The 20,641-nt window shown below is 33.8% G+C and overlaps 1 protein-coding gene across 3 annotated transcripts in view; it reads left to right on the top strand.

The window, feature by feature from the left end:
- Positions 1 to 20,641, top strand: part of ADGRB3 (adhesion G protein-coupled receptor B3) — a 909,716-nt gene that overhangs the window by 669,266 nt on the left and 219,809 nt on the right. The window lies entirely within an intron of this gene.

The raw sequence follows: 20,641 nt of genomic DNA on the forward strand, positions 1-20,641 counted from the left end.
AATTATGCAAGAAAAAAATGCACTATCAATTCAAAAAATGACCAATGGTCTGATTGGTTAAAGTATAATGTAACTAAGAAAATATTAGCTGAGATGGAAAAGATAGGCAGATTGAAAAACTGGAGACAGTCTTAAATGAGAGGTTTAGAATGTGGATTTTGTTTTACTAGACATTAAAATATTATTAAAGGATTTTTGCAGAAAAAAAGGAAGTGCTCATAACCATACTTGGGGACAATTAACATGTTAAGTGTTGTTATGGAAGACAGACTATTTAGAAAACTATTAAAATAGTTCAGGAGAGAAGTAATCATACTCTGTATGAGGATGGCAATAGAGGTACAGATCAGTAAGAAAATTAGTAGCTTCTAGATGATGTCCTAAAAGCATTGATCAATTTCAACCTCCACAATCTTTTTTCTGGCTCATTATTGTCAATTATGTCACCAAAAAATGGGATTTTTTTTAAAATAAGGAGTTGTTATTCACAGTAAGGAGATAGTAAGAAAATTCTTACTTAATCTAGATAAATTCAAGTCACTTGACCTAGAGGAATTAGATCTTCAATTATCTCACTGCCTCCACCCCAGCCCAGTGCATCCAGCATATAACTACTACATAATTGCTATTTCTAAAGCAAAGTACTAATCCAGTCACTCCCCTGATCAAAAAGTTCTAGTGCCTCTACTTGCCTCAAGCATAAAATATTAACTCTACTTTTCAATTCTTAAAGTCCTTCCCAATCTGACCTGAAGTTTGCCTTTCCAAGATTGTTGTATGTTATTCTTCATATATTCTTTTTTCCCTTGTAAGCACAGTCATAACAGCCTACTTGATGACCTCTGAATAAAATATTCAATCACTCAGCAATCATCTTTTCCCTACACTGTCCTGGTATTTGAAATGGACATCTTCCTCACTTCTAGCTCACAGGATCCTACTATCTTTCAAAGCTCAGCTCCAGTGCTATTTCCTAAAGAAAATTTGTCCTGTACTCTTAGTTGACCTTTCTTTAGAAGTTATATTTACTTTGTCATTTCTGATTCTAAGTCCATTCCTCTTAGTGAAAGATGAGTTTTTTGAGAGATGAGATTATTTTATTCTTAGTTTTGCATCACTAATGTCTATTAAATAAATGATTTGATAAATACACATATAAATGAATTATTATAATCCCAGAGCATTTAGTTTTGTTTTATTGTTATTTTCATTCATATTTCCATAGCCTTTATGAATATTGCTTTATTAATGGTTATAGGAGTATAAATTTTGAACTTGGTGAATTCAGAAAAGTATAGGAAGAATTTTATAAAATGATACAGAGTGAAGGAAATAGAATGAGGAAAAATATACACAGCAATATAAATGGAAAGAAAAACACTAAAAAAAAAGCTAAAACTGATGGTTATATTATTGAAATGATCAAGTGTTTCCCCAAAGAAGAGATAAGAGATGAGAAAATCTACTTCTCTAATATCCTCACAGAAGTGGAAACTTTAAATTAGTCCTGCAGATTTCTTTTCCTCTATCTAGTTTCTTTATTTTTTCCATCCAAAAGCACCTCTTTTCTAAGTTACAACATTTCCTTCCACCCTCCCTTCCCATCCCCTCCCCTCAGCAGGGAATAATCAGGTAGCATTGTACATATGTATTTTTGATAAATGTGTTTCCAGATTAGTCATTTTCAGTATGAAGAATTGGGATTAGGGAAAAGAGATACACATAAGAGATAATTTTTATAAAGTGTTCAGATTCTGAAAGGTTGGGGTTTTTTTTGTTTTGTTTTTCTTCCTCTGGTTGGGGATAACATTGTCCATACTGGTCTAATAGGATTGTCTTAGTTCTTTGAACTGCTTAAAGGAGCTGTTTCCATCAAGACTGATCATCTCACAATGTTGCTGTTAATGTGTATATTGTTCTCTTGGTTCTGCTCCCTTCACTCAGCATCAGATCGTGTAACATTCCATGCTTCTCTAGAGTCTGACCAATTATGATTTTTAATACTCTTTTTAAAAAAATGTATAGGAGAAAGTTCAATGAGCAAAAAGTGAGAAATGCAATCAGAAATAAAGGTGATAATAGGAACAAATATATATATGTATATATATCAATATTTTTTAAAAATATGGTGTTGGGCAGTTCCAAAAAGATTGATATTATTGTCTAATAATGACAGGAAGTTTCACTTAAATCTAATTTTAGAACACTTAATAAAATATGATAAAGTGTAAAGAGCTCTAGGATCAATCTTCCTGGATGCAAATTCTATTTCTGATAGGTGTCTGTGTGACTGTGAACAAGTCGTTTGACTTTCCAGTGACTCAGATTCTTCAACTTTGAAAAAGGTTATTTAAACTAGGTGGTCATTGAGATTTCTTCAAGCTTAAAATCCCTGACTCCATGATTCCATTTTTCAGTAGGTGGCACTTTAATGTGGGGTGATGGTTCTTTTACCTAGGCAGCATCATTATATGGGATATCCTTATCTTTCTCAATGAGTATTCTTGTTGGATTGTATATTTGCTTGCCAAAATATTTTTGAGTTTTCTTAATTCATTGTTCCTCTGGTTCCTGGCAAGGGTACAGTGTGGCAATTTGATGTAAAAAAGAGAACAGTGTCAGAATTCAATCTTGTTGACAAAGAAAGTTAAGTTCTATGAAGACTTGAACTTATCAGTTGGCTCATTATTTATACCACATGGAAAGCTCCTCCACACCAGTGATGGGAAAGTTCATAACTCATAAGCAGCTTATTCTTTTGTGGTCAATCAAATATATATAAACCACATATATATTGAGGGTCACAACTCTTGGGACTACCTTGGTATTGGCCATTAGAGTACTTAGAGAAAATGAACTCCATAAAATAACAGTAATTTTTCTAGAGTGAACTATTTTATGAAAGGAGCATGGCAGGAATATGCCAGAGGACATTTTTAACTATACAGAAGAAATATATTTAACAATCATACTAAAATATATGTATAATAATCCTAAAAATAGTAGGTGTAAAAATAAAAACAATACAATAATAACAGTAATGATAATAGAGGAAAGCAAAGACAAGGGAAGAGGTGAAATAATTGTTAAAAGGGCAAGGCAAGTCATTCATTCATTCATTCACCAAGTACTTATGCCAAATATCTCAGGCATGTTTTGCCTCAGTTTAGTTGGACCTTTCTTCGAATGAGACCACAAAGAATATTCAACACATAACAGAGGGCACAAAAAAGAAGAGAAGGGAAAGCAAAATTGCTGATTGTTACTTTGTGTACCTTAATTGAGAAATTTAGATGTCAACATACTTCCTATTCCTTTGTCCTTAATAAGAGAAAATGTGGAATGGGAAGAGCTCGACTCTGCTTTATCCCAAGGGAAAAAAAAGAGGGGAGGGGAGAGGAGACAGGGAGGCTAAAAGGAGAAAATAGCTTCAGCTACTCTATACTCAACCAAAGGGAAAAGAAAAGTCAGGAAAAAGAACTTGCCCTAACCAGCACACTCCCCCCCCACACACACACACATATGCAATCTGTTTCTCTGTCTCGCTTGCTCTCACTCACCCTCGCTCTTTCATGCTCTCTTGCTTGTGTGCTCTTGCTCTCGTGCACGCTCTTGCTCTTGCTCTCGCTTGCTCTCTCTCCCATGTTCTCTCTCTCTCTCTCTCTCTCTCTCTCTCTCTCTCTCTCTCTCTCTCTTTTGCTCGCTCTCTCTCCTGTCCTCTCCCGCCCTCTCGCTCTGTGCACTCTCCCTCTTTCTCGCTCACTCTCTCTCTCTCTCTCTCTTTCTCTCTTGCTCTCTCAGATTGTGATTTCTTCAGATTTACCTGATTGGTTTTCTATCTCTGATATTCTAGGTATAGAAGTTACATTAATGAGGTTCCATAGGGAATAAAAGTTTCTAGCATTTACCTTTGCCAACCTAGGATATTAAAAAATGGATCAAGTGCCAGACAAGAGGAGTGGACATGTCTAGAGCACAGACAGCTTTTGACAAGAGAGGCTAGATTAAAAACTGAAATGTTATTGATTTTTGTTTTGATTTTTTGACTACCACAACTGTCTTCCTAAATATATTGTTACATCAATTTTTATTTTTTTGCTTCTGTGTGTGAAGGCATAAGCATCACAAAGCAAAAACTTATTCATCTTTTGAAGTCTTGAGTTGGAGAAACTAATATTGATTTCAGAAGAAAAAATCCTACTAATAATAAAATTGCAGTATATACAGAAAATCTTGTCACATCTCAACATTAATCTTCCATTCATCTTATGATGAATATAAGCATAACTCTCCCAGATACTGAAGGTAGACAAATTGATGTATAGAGAAGATATATGCTTTGCCAAACCTTATGAATATTAGATCTTAACTAGAACTATGCTTCTCTGTTCTATCTAGACCTATGGTTACTCTCTATATATTAATCCAATTTAAAATTACATGAAGAGAGAGAACTTTTAATGAGAATCATTTAACTGATAAATTTAACATTTATATAGCACTACCTTCAATACACCCCCCCAAAAAAAAACAATTGTAGCAGCATGAGAAATCCCTCCAGTGACACAAATTATACTTTCTTCATGCTCTAATTGATGTTTTAGCTACTTTATGTAACTTTTAGCCATCATTTTCATTGGCCAAAATAATCACAACATCATGACCAACTTTTCAAACTTAGGTAGCATGGTTCTAGTAAAGTCTATTACCTAAAATAAATAGTAAATAAACAAAACATATTTCAATTCAATCTATCCATTTCAAGAAAGAACTTACATTAAGTTTGTTCTGGGTATTATTCTTATCTATGAAAATACAAAAGACAGAAATGAATCCCCCCTCCAAAAAAAAAACCCTGCCTTCAGGTAGTTTACATACTAGAAGTTACTTTTCTAGCATAATAATTTGTGCTTCATTTAGAAATTGCAGGGTAAATTCCATGCCAGAATGATGTCTCTTCCACAGGACTTTAATGAATCTGTACTGTTATGCCATTTACAAATGCTTTCATGTTTGGAACTGAGATATTATCCCATTTGACCCAACCAATAATCCTGGGAAGGTACAAAGGCTATACTTTATCCCAGTTTTAGAAATGAAGAAACTGAAGCCTTGAAAACTTACATGATATGCCTGAAATTAGAAAGCTAAGTGATAGTAAGTCTCAGAGTAGAGTTAGCTTTTCATCATTGTCATTAAAGAAGGATGTCCTCTGTGTGTGTAAGGCAGAATATAAATGTCCAGTAGTTTATTGTTTCAGTTGAATAGATACTTGGCAAAATGTAAGGTTCTGCATTCCCTTGCCTAGAAATGTTAGCCTTTGGCTAGAATCCCAAACAAATTTCAATAAATATTAAAAAATATTTTTCATATGCTGAGATTTCTCATTCATCTTATTGTCTTTTGGAATTTCCTGAAATGATTCTTACATACACATAAAACATGTTAGTGACTTGACTGTATAGTTTCAATATGATTTTAAAAGCGTTATAGTAATTATTTGAAAAATATTTTGGGGAGAAAAAGCTGTTTGAATCAATAGCCTGTATATCCATTTACTAAATACAAAAGCTCTGGTAATACATTTTTATTGATATTTTATTTTTTCCAAATACATATTATGAAAGTTTTTCAACTTTCATCCATATGCATATGTATATTTTTAAGATACAAAATTTCCTTCCATCCTCCTTTCCCACCCCCTCCTCCCCTCAGCAAAAACCAGTCAGGTTAATATTTGTATATACACACCTATGTTAAACATGTTTACAAATTAATCACTTTCGGTATGAGGAACTAGGACTAAGGAAAAGAAATACATAACAGATAATTTTTTAAAAAGTTAATGTGCAGTGTTCATCAGATTCTGAAGGATTTGGTGTATTGTTTATTTTGTTTTGTTTCTCTTCCCCTGGATATGGAGACAGCATTGTCCATAGTTGGTCTAATAGGGTTGTCTTAGCAGCTGCATCCATCAATGTTGTTCATCTCACAATGCTGTTGATAAAGAGTACATTGCTCTCTTGGTTCTGCTCCCTTCCCTCAGTATCAGATTCTGTAACTCATTCCATGCTTCTCTAGAGTCCGACCATTTATGGTTTCTTATTGAATAATAGTTTTTCATAATATTCATAACCCATAACTTGTTTAATCATTCCTCAATTGGTGTCCATCTCTTCAATTTGCAATTCTTTGCCAGTACAAAAAGTGCTGCTATGAATATTTGGGAACATGTGGGATTTTCCCCATTTTTTATGATTTCTTTTGGATATAGGCCTAGAATTGGAGTTGCTGGGTCAATGGACATGAACAGATTTTATTGCTCTTTGGGCATTGTTCCACATTGCTTTCTAAAATGGTTGGGTCATTTAACCACTCCACCAGCAATGCATTAATGTTCCAGTCCTCTCACAACCTCTCCAACATTGATCATTTTCCTTTTTTTGTCATCTTAGTTAATCTGATAGGTGTGATGTGATACCTCATAGTTGTTTCACCTTGCATTTCTATTAATTAATAATGATTTGGAGCATTTTTTCTTATGATTATATATAGCTTTAATTTCTTCATTTGAAAACTGTCTATTCATAGTTTTTATCATTTATCAATTGTGGAAGGAGATACAAAATTAAAGTTAAAAATTCCACTTCTTAAAAATCAGGAAATGTACACAAGCTCAGAGAGTCAATTAGTAAGGCAAACTTTTATTTTTATAAATATTATTTACCTGTAATTTATGCACTACTCATCACAGTAATTATTTTGCTTTAATATGTAGTATTCCTTGTTTCCTGAGTATATACTTGATAAAATTTTGTTCATATTTCTATATCATTTTATGGATGTGCTTTTCTTATTATCCAGGCTTGAAATATAAATTTACCTCCCTTATTCTATGTGACTTTGAACATCTGTAGGCTTACTTTAAATATAGCATTCATAGACATTAAATGTGGCATTCATTTTTCCAAATAAGGAAATAGAAGTCCAGAAAGACAGAGTTGCTCAAAGTCTTGTAGAATTGATCCAAGCAGTCACCATGGCCATCATTCTTTCCATTTTACAATACCTACAATATTACCTTTAACATTCATTGATTTGGGGGTTTTGCTTTTTTTTGTCAAGGCAATGGGGTTAAGTGACTTTGCCCAAGGTCACACAGCTAGGCAATTATTAAGGTTTGATGTGGGATTTGAACTCAGGTTTTCCTGACTCCAGGGCCACCTAGATGCCCCTTAGTCATTCATTCTTTAACTGATACTTTTACATTTAATGTGTACATGATTTTTTCCTGAAGTCAGGAGCAAACTTTTTTCTTCCTTTTGTGTCTTCTGAAGTACTTAATGTTCTGTACCAATGAGGACTAATTACTTGATAAAAGAAAAGTACTACCATTCTCCCAGATATCCAGATTCCCTGCTAAGTTATCCTTGACCCTTTATTCTCACTCATCCCACACCCACCAAAGTCATTCTAAATCTTGAAAAATTCTACCTCCTTAATATCTCTTACATGCTTCCTTCTCTCCACTTACATTACAACAATTCTGATTTAGGACCTAATTACATCTCACTTTAACAACTCAAAATGTTCCAAGTGGTTTTCTGTATTCACTTTCCTTTTCTCCTTTCTTCCATATAGATATCAGAAAATCACAGATCTTACTGTAAAACCTCTGATCAAGAAGCTTCAATGTATGGGGTGGCTAGGTGGTGCAGTGCATAGAGCACTTGTCCTGCAGTCAGGAGTACCTGAGTTCAAATCCGGCCTCAGACACTTAATAATTACCTACCTGTGTGGCCTTGGGCAAGTCACTTAACCCTATTTGCCTTGCAAAAAGAAACCTCAAAAAAGCTTCAATGTTACTCTATTACCTCTAGGATTAACTATAAGGTCTTTGGTATTGAAAGTCTTTCACAATTTATCAGCACTCTCATTGTCCAGACTGATTACATATTGCTCTCTTTCCCACCTATTGTGCTCCTGCTTATGGCCACTCACCTACTTGGTATTTATTATACTCTATTCACAATCTCCTACCTCTATGAATTTTCACAGGCATTGATCCTTTCTTGAATTCCCCACCTTCTCTTTTCCAGCTCCTAGAAGCTCTAGCTCTCTGAAGTAGCTCAAGTACTTCCTCCTTCAAAAGACCACTCCTGATTTTCCCAGTTCTTATTTTCCCTACTACCCACTACTTTACAGATCATGTTGTTTTTTTATATCTTCATTAGGTCAACATATTACACCTTTCCTCCTCTATTCCTCCCCATCCTCACAACAGAAGAATGTAAACTGTGTAAGGACGAGGATGCTATTAAATTTTCTTTTATTTTCTTTACCATCTTACCACCTTTTATAACACTTTTTATATTCTTAACACCTAGCACAGTGACTGACATATAGTAGGTACTAAATAAAGACCAGCAGAAACACATACTTGAATGATTGGTTTATTGATTGAATAAATTAAAAATGAGTGAAGGAATATTATAGTAACTGAAAAGAAGATCTTTTTTTTTCAAGGAATTGAGATAAGACTAAAGGACAAGTGATACTTAAAATAGGAAATCCCTGGAGGAGAATATTTCAAGAAATTCAGTCAGAGAGGGCCGAGACCTTAACTAAATTGGTGAGTAAAGTGATGCAGAGAAAAGGGTAAATGTCACACAAAAAGGAAATATAAGAAGAGTTCAAAATTGGATGGATGTGCAGAGTAAAGGATAGTCCTCTCCTTTGGTCTAGTCTCTGAGGAGAGATGGCACTTCTATTTGTCAAGGTTAACTGCTCTCTCCCCATGCTCTCTTTCTTTTTCCCTGCTTCCTCTGCCTGGAACCTGCCCCATCAATCATTCTTCTATTCTCTCATCTTTGTTATTTCCCTAAATCCTGAATCCTTCTCTACTATTTAGAATATGCCCTAGTCTCTCCTCATCTTTAAACTAATCTTCACTTGACCCCTGACATTCCTTCAGGCTATTGAACTGTTTATCTCCATCCTCTCTCCTTAACTACTAGAATAGTTATCCTATTTTACTTCTACTTCCTCACTTTAGTGTTTTGCAATCTTGCTTCTGAGCCCCCACTTTTTACTGACTGATGATCAAAGGAGACAAAATGGTCTCTTGACTACTGGATTGATCCACTGACTTTTGTTTAATGCTCATTCTTTTTTCCCCTTTCTGCAGTGTTTGACATTGTTCACATAGCCCTATCTTGATTGATTGACTACCTTTGCCTTCCATATTACTGCAATCTCTAGGACTATTTGTCTTGATACTACTTTCAAAACATCTTGATGATCATTAGCTGTCCCCTATTTCCTCAGCAGTTTCTTTCCTTCCTTTTACTGTCTAACACCTGCCAAGGTTCTCCTCAGTATTAGACCCAGACTTGGTAGGGAGGGACCCTCAGTTGACTTTAGCCCTACAACTCAAAATCTCTGAACACAAGGGATCCACAGTCTCAGCCTCCTCCAACAGCAGATATTATGGGCATGTTCCACCATGCTACATCCAGCATATAGCTTTCTAAAAATTCCCAAATTTTTGTCAGACTAGACTCAAGGAATAGACTTTCTCAGTAGTATAACTGTATCTCCAGGGTGTCGATTCAACTGTGATGCTGATACCCATTAAAAAAGGAAGACCTCAGATTGATTGTCTTGTCTTAATCAAAACTCTAGGTTCCTTAAAATTAAATTTGGGAATGTTCCAAAACAAAAGAAAGGAAAACTAGCCTTCTGCTTTTCTGTTTATGATAACTTATGATTGCGAAAAGATTTATAGAACTGCTTGGAAAGGAGAGAGGAGAGGGAACACACTTCCATGGGAGAAGATTTCCTTGATAATCTATAATATGTCTTAATTTCAGTGAAATCTACTTCAAAGGTTTCCAAAGTATTTATATAGACAATGCCAGAGTTAGTCTTATGAAGTATAGTCATTTCTGAAATGACATTTCTATATTTAGTAAGATGGCCTTTCACATGACTGACTTTCTTATAACTATATGTTTGTATTTCAACTCAGTGGTAAATCTTTTCATTAGACATTCACTGGTTTACATAGTATCTATTTAAATAAGTTTTAGATCTACAACATTCCTGCAGTTTAAGATGCCGAAATGAAAGGGAGAAATTAGTAAATTTAAGGTGATTAGTTTATTTCTCAAAACTAATCTATTATGGCAGTCTTAAAGAAAATTTCTAAATTCCTGAGTCTTGACATTAGTTTGGCAAGCAGACAACACAGATGTAGCAGAAGGAATATTAAGACTAATTTTGTAACATCAATCTCTATGTCATCAGGAAATTCAGTGCAATTAAACCTCTTTTGACAGATCAAATTGGCAAGGGGAAGCCCGCAAGGATTAAAAAACAGGCATATAAAAACACAAACTCTGGTAACACTTGAAACAAAAGGTTGAGTTATAGTTTGGAACACTTTGGGGTGTAGCATGTATGCAATTTTTATTCATTAAGTGACTCTGAAAACAATAACAATAATAATAGTTTTGTTCAAAATAGCAATTTCTAAACTTTTGCAGAAAAGCAGATGCCTAATTATAAAGTGATGGAGAAAGTTGTGATATTTATGGTGCGACCTCTAAAAGGCTGTTTTCATTTCTTGAAGTCACACACTTTTTAAAGAAATGAAGCCTTAGGATTATATTGCAAGCTAAAAATAGCCAAGAAATCTACAAATAGAAAGCTATTAGAATACCCAGAAAGGTTAACCACCATCACCCCAAAATAGAGTTTAAAAAAAAAAGACAGGAATATGTTGTAGTAATCATCATCATCATCATCATCATCATCATCATCATCATCATCATCATCATCATAACTAATACTTGTAAAGCACCTTAAAGGAGAAATTTTGCTTTTTATTCCTAAATATCACTAAGTAGGATGTCATATATTGGTACCTGAAATGATTAGATTCTTTCTATATAATTGATTTTTTAAGAAATACTAAAGAATCATTTCCTTTTAATAATAATAATAATAAATAATCACTAATAAATTTTAATATCATAAAATGACATAAACATTAAATGTAATACTGCTTCATCTTTTACAGTACTTTAATGTTTATAAATTGCTTCCTCACAAGTGTGTGAGGTAGGTGATACAAATTATTCTCATTTTAGAGTAAGAAATTATAACATTTATAAATTTAAATTGTTAATAAAATTAAATTTGTTTTAAAAAGTTGTTCAAACAACTCAAACAACTAGTAAATATTGGAGTTAGGACTAGAATTTAGATTTTCTGAAACAGAGGTCTATTGTTTTGTTTTCATCTCTGTATAACACATTGTTAACTAACCTCAGCTAAATAAACTAAAATTTTAAACACAAAGATTTTAATTAACTTCAACTTAAAGGAGCAGTGTATAAACAAAGAAGCATGCAAATATAAAAGGAAATGTCTTTTCATTATTGTTTTCTTTCATTCTCTGTGAATGTGGTGAAAGATTACTGTGAGCATATGGAGAGAAAGTAAAATGAGTGTGTGTGTGTGTGTGTGTGTACTTTGGGTAGGTTGGTAGCACAGTAGTCATTTTGGAATAAGGAGGACTTGTGTTCAAATCTGTCCTCTGACACTTAATAGCTGTGTGATCCTGGGCAAGTCATTTAACTTTGATTGCTTCAGTTCCTCATCTGTAAAATGAACTGAAGAAGGAAATGGAAAACCACTACAATGTCTTTGCAAAGAAAACCTTTAAAGGGGTCAAGGAGAGTCAGACAACAACTGAAAAGACTCAGCAACAACAACATATATAAATATATAGGAAACATTTCTTTCAAAAAGGTTTCATACATGTATATTATATGTTCACAGAAGTACAATAAGTTCAAATATATGTGAAACATCTATGTATATGAGCATGTGCACACATACACACATATATATTTTATATATATATATATATATTATATATATACTTCTCAAAGAGATATCATTTTAAGGAATAACCTACATTTGTGAATAGTTTATAAGCAGAAAAGGACTGAACAATGTTTCTATCTATATTATGAAGTATTATTTGATTTCATCTATCTTTTCCACAACTCTTTCCAACATATGTATATGCATATGAATATATATATATATTACATATATATTTTCCATGTATATGTTTTATTTATGTGTACTTTATCTTTTTGATGGAGTACTTTTTTGTTTTTCAGAAAGATTTTAATTTCAGTTTTACAATTTTCCCCCCATTCTTGCTTCCCCCCCCACAGAAGACATTCTGTTAGTCTTTACATTGTTTCTAGATTATACATTGATTTCAGTTGAATGTGATGACAGAGAAATTATATCCTTAAGGAAGAAAAATAAAGTATGAGGTAGCAAAATTATATAATAAGAAAACATGGTTTTGGTCTTTGTTCAAACTCCACAATTCTTTCTCTGGGTACAGATGGGATTCTCCATTGCAGATACCTCAGAATTGTGTCTGATTGTTGCATATGAAATAAGCTAGTCCATCAAGGTTGATCATCACCCCCATGTTGCTGTTAGGGTATACAATGTTTTTCTGGTTCTGCTCATCTCACTCAGCATCAATTCATGCAAATCCTTCTAGGCTTCCCTGAATTCCCATCCTTCCTGGTTTCTAATAGAGCAATAGTATTATATATATATATATATATATATATATATATATATATATATATATATATATATATAATTTTATATATATATATATATATATATACACACATATATATAGATAGAGAGAGAGAGAGAGAGAGAGACATATACATACCACAGTTTAAGCCATTCCCCAATTGAAGGACATTCACTTAATTTCCAAATTTTTGCTACCACAAACAGGGCTGCTATGAATATTTTTATACAAGTGATGTTTTTACCCCTTTTCATAATCTCTTCAGGTTATAAGACCCAGTAGTGGTATTGTTGGATCAAAGGGTATCCACATTTTTGTTGCCCCTTTGGGTGGAGTTCCAAATTTCTCTCCAGAAAGGTTGGATGAGGTCACAACTCCATCAACAATGTATTAGTGTCCCAGATTTCCCACATCCCTTCCAACATTGATCATTGTCCTTTCTGGTCATATTGGCCAGTCTGAGAAGTGTGAGGTGGTTTCTCAGATACTCAGATATGCTTTAATTTTCATTTCTCTAATAAATAATTATTTGGAGCAATTTTTCATATTACTATCGATTGCTTTGATTTCCTCAGCTGTAAATTGCATATCCTTTGACCATTTGTCAATTGGGGAATGGCTTGTTTTTTTGAAAATTTGACTCAATTCTCTGTATATTTCAGAAATGAGTCCTTTGTCAGACATACTAGTTGCAAAAATTGTTTCCCAATTTACTACATTTCTTCTGATCTTGGTTACAGTGGTTTTTGTCTGGGCAAATGCTTTTTAATTTAATATAATCAAAATTATCTAGTTTGTTTTTAATGATGTTCTCCATCTCTTCCTTGGTCATAAACTGCTTCCCTTTCCATAGATCTGACAGGTAAACTAGTCCTTGATCTTCTAGTTCACTTATAATATTGTTTTTATGTCTAAATTATTGATGTATACTTTAAAAAGTAGTATGTGCTACTAAAAAACTGTTTTTATAGAAGCCGAATCTGAAGTTGGGAGGAAATACATCCTAGGTCTAGAATAAAATGATGCAATGTTTAAAAATAATGATAGAAAAAACTTGGGGCAGCTAGGTGGCATAGTAGATAAAGCACCGGCCCTGGAGTCAGGAGTACCTGGGTTCACATCCGGTCTCAGACACTTAATAATTACCTAGCTGTGTGGCCTTGGGCAAGCCACTTAACCCTATTTGCCTTGAAAAATCCTAAAAAAAAAAAAAACTTGCCAAGGAAAATTGATAAGCTTTTCCTTTGGGCATGATGATGGTGGAGATTAAACCAAGAGAAGACCTGATGAGAAATTATTGAACTATCTACCAACTCTCTGAACTTTTAAAGAGACTTTGGGGAGGGAATTTCAGGAAAACTTAAGTTACCATTCTAATTACCATCATCTGGATTCCTGTACTAGGCTCAACAAGGTTTCTCTTTTTGATTCCATGTTATTTTTTTCAAGGACATCTTACAAAGTGATACAAGATTCATTTTCCTAATATCATTTTCTTCATTTCATTAGTTTGAGGGAGAAGGTTGTCAGACAAGTACAATATATGTAATTTTGGAGTTTTCTAAACTTTTCTTCCAAAAAAAACCCAACCTTTTTGCCTGCTTCATGGAGTCCATACTCCATTACCTATTTTTCAAGTTTTTCAGAACTTTTTGAACCAATTCAGCTTTCATCACTCCTCAATATTAATTGTCTGATTTAGTCATTCTTGCTTCTATATTGCTCCATAACCATCTTTCAAAATCTAGCTGGTATCCCAATTATTTTATAGAGCTTTTTTTAATGGTTCCAGCCCCCATTCCTCTATAAATTCATATTATGTTTATCATCAGAACCACACACATTAAGCACAATTGTCCACTATTTGCTTCACGTTTCTCATCCCCCTCATGGAATGATTTTATTTGAGGAAAACAGCTATATTTTATGCTTGCATTATTCTGAGTACATGGTGTGTATCTAATAGAGGAACTGACTCGTATGATGAATAGAGCATCAGACTAAGGAGTCAGAAAGATTTGAGTTCAAGTTTGACCTTAGATACTTACTTAGTTGTTTGATCCTGGAATTATGCTGTATTGGCATCAGTTTCCTTATCCATATAATAGGGATAAATAATAGTACCTCCCTACAGGGTTGTTGTAAGAATCAAATGAGATAATAATTATGAAGCACTTAGCATAATACCTGAGACTGTATTATTCAGAGAATACTATAAGCATGTCAGCTAGTATTATTAATAAGAAAAATAAGAAAGCATTTATAAATGTTATAAAATGTGGTAAGCAAATTAAGCTATAATAGACCATATCCTTAATCTTCTCTAATACTTTTATTAGTGGGTATATATACTTTTAACAGTGTGTAGGTTAGAAAATAAAGTGATTAATTCCCTTTTAACTGACCCTATCATCATATCAGTGAAGTCTCATACTCCCAACTAATTTCTTCTTATATAACTTTTTGCCCATTCACCAGTCTCAGAATTGCCTGTGTGGTAGGAGAGATTTCTTTCAAACTTGTATGGAATCACAAAGTAATTGAAGGTATATGAGGTAATCTGGAAGCAAAGAGTTAACTTCAGGTCTTACTCTGCAGAGATTCAGTAGTTTTTGTTTTTTTAGTCCACTTTCACTTGGACTTTCTTTACTTTGGGAAGTTATAAAATATGATCAACAAAATCTCACATCAGATTATCTTTGAGCCCCCAAATTGGAACATCTCTTCCTGAGTTCCATACTATCCATTTGCTCCCATTAGTACACAGAGATTAGTAGAGCATTAACTCTCATGCAGTGTTAGTGAAACCTTTTTTAAAGAAAGCAGCAAAACAAAAAGCAGACTAGGCAAAAAAAGGAATAGTACAGCAATTTCATATCTCCTTAGAGAAAGAAGTTTTTGCAGAGGCTGGGAATTCTGTATCACAACATAGTGGGCCCAGAATTGATTATTAAGTTTACTCTCAGTCCTGGTAGTAGAATCTCATTGCTGTCCTTTGTTTTCCTATAGCATTATAGGTGGAACAGTGAATAAAAACACTGGCCTTGGAACTAGGAGGACAGAAGCTCGAATCCAACCTCTGACCCTTATTAGCTGTGTGACCTCGGGCAAATTATTTAACCCTGATGGCCTCACATCCAGGGCTGTCTCTAATTGTCCAGATTTATATATGACCACTGGACCCAGATGGCTCTGGAGGAGAAAGTGAGGCTGGTGACTTAGCACAGCCCCCCCCCCTCAAATCCAATTCATGTGCTTATCACTTTCCTGATGTTGTAGACTTCTTTGAAAATAAAGAACAGGGGCAGCTAGGTGGCACAGTGGATAGAGCACTAGCCTGGAGGACCTGAGTTCAAATCTAGCCTCAGACACTTAATACTTGCACAGCTGTGTGACCTTGGGGAAGTCACTTAGCTCCATTGTCTTGCAAAAAGAACAAGAAAAAGGAAAAGGAAATGGACAAACAGCATTCTAGTTGAAGCTGAGTATGGTGAATGAGGGGCAGGGGAGATGATGTTTAACAGCAAATCTACTTTCTTCTCACAAGTCAATCTAACATGTTTATGGATATCTTTTCTATAGTTTTAAATTTCACTAGCTTTCTCATTGTCACCTAATGATTTTAATGTCTCAGATTGTCATTTTCTCTATTTCTTTGTTTCATTACCTTTCCCAGTAGAATGTCTTATCCATGGTACTTTCCTTCGAAAGATTTCATGTGAACTAGGCTTTGGGTTCTCCATCTCTCTTGACAGCCTTGCTTTTTTTCCAGTTTATCTCCAGGAAGTGCTCTCATAGATGAGGTTTTACAATGTAAAAGTTAAGCATTTTGGAGATTTCATTCCATTATACATACCAAATCTTATAGTTCTTTCAAACTTTGTGAATTCTTAAGAAGATCACAAATATCCAACTTTTTTCTTTAAAGGCTGTGGAGTATCTGGCTGTTGCACACTCATCCCAACTTGCCTTATCTTTAGGATTTAATGCATCTATCTTTATCATTCACTGAATATAGAATTCATATTAATTACAAAGCTAGATGTTGCCCTTTTGCCTCTGCTGAAATTGGGACTCAGCGAATGAGTATATGTTTGACCTTATTTTTATCATTGGAAAAAATACTTCTCAAGTTTTTGTTTAAAATAAAAAACTGCTTTGTTGTTTTGGTTAGCAGATACCAAGGCACCCATAAGTTCATAATCCATTCCTTAGACTCTTCATGAATTTGTCCCTCATTTCTAGGTCATATGCCTTCCAATTGTTGCCCTAATTTGAAAAAATTATTATCTTAGGCAAATGTTTTGCCATATTACCTGTGTGGCATAGGAAACAGTATGTTAGAGCCAGGGTCAATGAATCATAGTTAAAATTTTAGTATGAACATTTGTACCTCTATAATCATCAAATACTATAAATCATGATTTTATTTATTGTTTTATTTGTTGTCTAGACCTAAGAAAGTGATAATATTGAAGATTAACATTTGCTACCGTTTTCTTTTTTTTTTTTTCTGAAAAGCCAAAACACTTGTGGCTGCAGTGATTCTAACTTCATGTACCTGGAGGAAGTGCTCCTCTGAATGACTTAGGAGAACTAGTCTTCACAACACATACAAGTGATGTTCCTCTATACAGCATGAGAGAACTAATCCTTTCCCTATGCATGGATCAAACTTTCATTTCAAGCAAAGAGAATATGGAATCAGCCTCACCAACAGAAGTATTGTTTCTGTTAGCAAGAATCTTGCCTCAGCTTCTTTTACATAGTGAAGGTCTAAATCTTCACTTTTTTCTTTCTAGAATGTCATCTTTTTTACTTATTGATACAGCAACTTCTTTAAAGGACTATTCTCAGACATTCTATTGGCCATCCAATTCAAAATCTGCCATTTCATTCTATCTCGCATACTTGTTGATAGGCTATCTTTGAAGCTGCTGTTCTTGCCAATGATAGTGTCTCCCACCCTGCCATCTGCTTACTTGCTCATTTCTAGCCTTTCAAAGATTTCAACTCCCCTTCCCTTTAACACAAAGGGGAGACAAACTACCCTTATATACCCAATCATATCTACCAGGGATGGATTAGCAAGACAATGGGGAATTTAGACCTACTGACAGACACAAAATTCCAATATCCCATTTAATGCATCTACATCCTAACATTGAAACACTTGGAAATAAAGACATACTTTTATTATTTGTGATAAAAATTACTGGGTATAAATTTTTGTTATTAATAATTCTGTATCTCTAGGGGAAGAAGGGGGATTAAATTTAAAATTTAAGAACAAATGAAACTTTTGATAATAAAACTAAAATTAGGTATATATTAGGATCATAAGCTGCAATGAGTTTTATGGTCAAATATTTGAGAGGTTCCTTTCTACATTTCTGAATTGAATGAGAAATAATATGTTTAGAAAGAAATAACGAAATGTAAAATAGAAGGGGCATTGATGAGAAATCATATTTGTATTTTAAGTAGTAGTTTTTAAAAACACTACCCTACATAAAATTATTTTAACATTAATTTAAGTTAGTATATGATTTTAGAATTCATTCCTTACTCATGTGTCCTATACAACCACTTTTTCAGGTAGCTCATCAGCTCATATATTTTAACACATCTAATTCCCTAATTAATTTTCCATAAGTCATTGGTGTAAGTTCTTTTACTAAGAATACAGACCTCTACTCATTCATTCTTTCTCATTCTGTATGTCAATTGTCCAGGTTTATTGGTAAATTCTTCAAAGGTAGTGGATTTTCTAAGAATGATGGGTATGCTTTACTGCCTGTAGTCTAAAGCCACTATTAGCCAGTGAGTTGACCAATGAATCAGTGATAATTTATTAAGTACTTACTATGTTCCAGGCACTGCTAAATGCTTTACAAAATTTAGCTCATTTGATCCTCACGATAACTTTGAGATATGATTGCTGCTATTATTCTCATTTTACAGTTGAAGAAACTTAGGAAAATAGAGCTTAAATGATTTGCCCAGGGTCATATAGCTATTAAATATTTGATGCTGGATTTGAACTCAGGTCTTTCTGACTACAGGTGCATTAAGGTATCCATTGTACTATCTGGCTGTCTCTCAATACTAGATAGTTTGAAAGTACAAACACTAGGAGTTGGAGGGATTAGGAAAGGCATCATGTAGAAAGTGGTGCCTGAGTTGTAACTTAAAGGAAGAGAGGGATTCTATGAGATGGGAGTGTACACTAGCAAAGGCAGAGATGGGCAATGAAAGGTCATGAGTCGAGATCAGAAAGAAAGCCAGTTTAGCTGGATGGCAAAATGTGTGTTGAGTTTTCCTTTATATTGCTATGTAAATCATGTTAGATTTTTAATCAAAGCATCTGGATTCAACTCCCAGTTCTGTCACTAAACAACTGTGATCTTTGACAAGTCACTCAGCTTCTCAAGTTATTACCTTTTTCATATATAAAATCATGGTGTTGAACTAGCATCTCTTCCATCTCTGAATCTATGAACTCTGAATGGTTGTAGCCACCATGTAAGTTTTTTTTTACCTTGTTCTGATTTAATATGCTCTGTATCAGTTCAAAGAAATCTTCCCATTTCTCCAAATATTCAAATTATTATTTCATACAGTAAAATAATGTTCTATTAAATTAACATAGCATAATTATCCACCCAATTTGTAGGTACTCATCTTCATTACAGTTCTTTACTCTTGAAAAGTAGCTATTTCCCAAATGAAATCCATCATGATCTCTTCTTGAAATTTCTATTCCCATTTACAGTAAAACCTAATATATTAAAATATAAGACATAATTCAGTGACATGCATCCAATTGTATCTTTTAATTTGCACAAAGGACATTCTTTACCCATTTAACTTTTCTTTTAGTCCAATCCTTTTTGAGCTGCTATGGATGTCATTGATGAGACTCTTTAGAGATTCTTTAGAATTTTGGGAGTTGGTAATATGAGAACGGGTTTTTCTTTTTTTTTTCCACATGTACAATCATGTTTATCATATTTACATGTTATTTTTGTTGTGAAAGAAGAATCAGAACAAAAAGGAAAAAACATAAGACAGGGAAAAAACCAGCAAAAGTAAATAATATGCTTCAATCTGCATTCAGACTCCATAGTTCTTTCTCTAACCGTGGTTTGCATTTTCCATCATGAATCTTTTGGAATTGTCTAGGATCATTGTTTTCCTGAGAAGAGCTAAGACTGTCACAGTTGATCAAATCAAAATATTTCTTGTTACTGTGTACAGTGTTCTGCTCATTTCACTCTGTATCAGTTTATGTATAAAGTCTTTACATGTTTTTTTGAAATCTGCTTATTCATTGTCTTATAGCATAATAGATATTCCCTTATAATCAAATACCACAACTTCTTGGTCATCCCCTCAAATTCAAATTCTTTCCACCGCAAAAAGAGCTGCTAAAATATTCTTGTACATGGAATACAGTTATTTTCAACAGAATTCTTAGTGGACCTTACCCAAAAAACATGACATTCCTCTTCTATTTGGGCTCTATAACAGATATTCTCTATGACAGTAGCAAATATTTGCCTGGTCTTTGCCTTGCTCAATATTTTAATCTGAGGATCATTGGGCAAAGTTATCTCTAGTTTCACCTCTCCTATAATGTTGAACCCTTTATGCCTCACTAGCACATGAAATTTATAATCACAAAGACTAAAGCTCAACATCTTCTTCCAGGAACTTTCAGTTTCATCATTATAAATGTTCCCACCTTTTTATCTGGCTCTGGCATCTAAACATGGAATCAGATTTGACAATCAGATAGCATAATGAATAAAATTCAAATCTTACTCAGATACATGCTACCAATGTGAATTTACCAAGGTAAATCTCTCACCTTTCCTAGATGTCTCCTCATCTGGAAAAGAATGAGGTCAGTCTTGAGGATCCCTAGAGTCCTTTAAAGCTTCAATCCATGTTGCTAAATCAATTATTCAGTCAATAGACATTTTTAAAAATTAA

Source organism: Macrotis lagotis, chromosome 5 (genome assembly GCF_037893015.1).
Source record: "Macrotis lagotis isolate mMagLag1 chromosome 5, bilby.v1.9.chrom.fasta, whole genome shotgun sequence".
Taxonomy (NCBI): domain Eukaryota; kingdom Metazoa; phylum Chordata; class Mammalia; order Peramelemorphia; family Peramelidae; genus Macrotis; species Macrotis lagotis.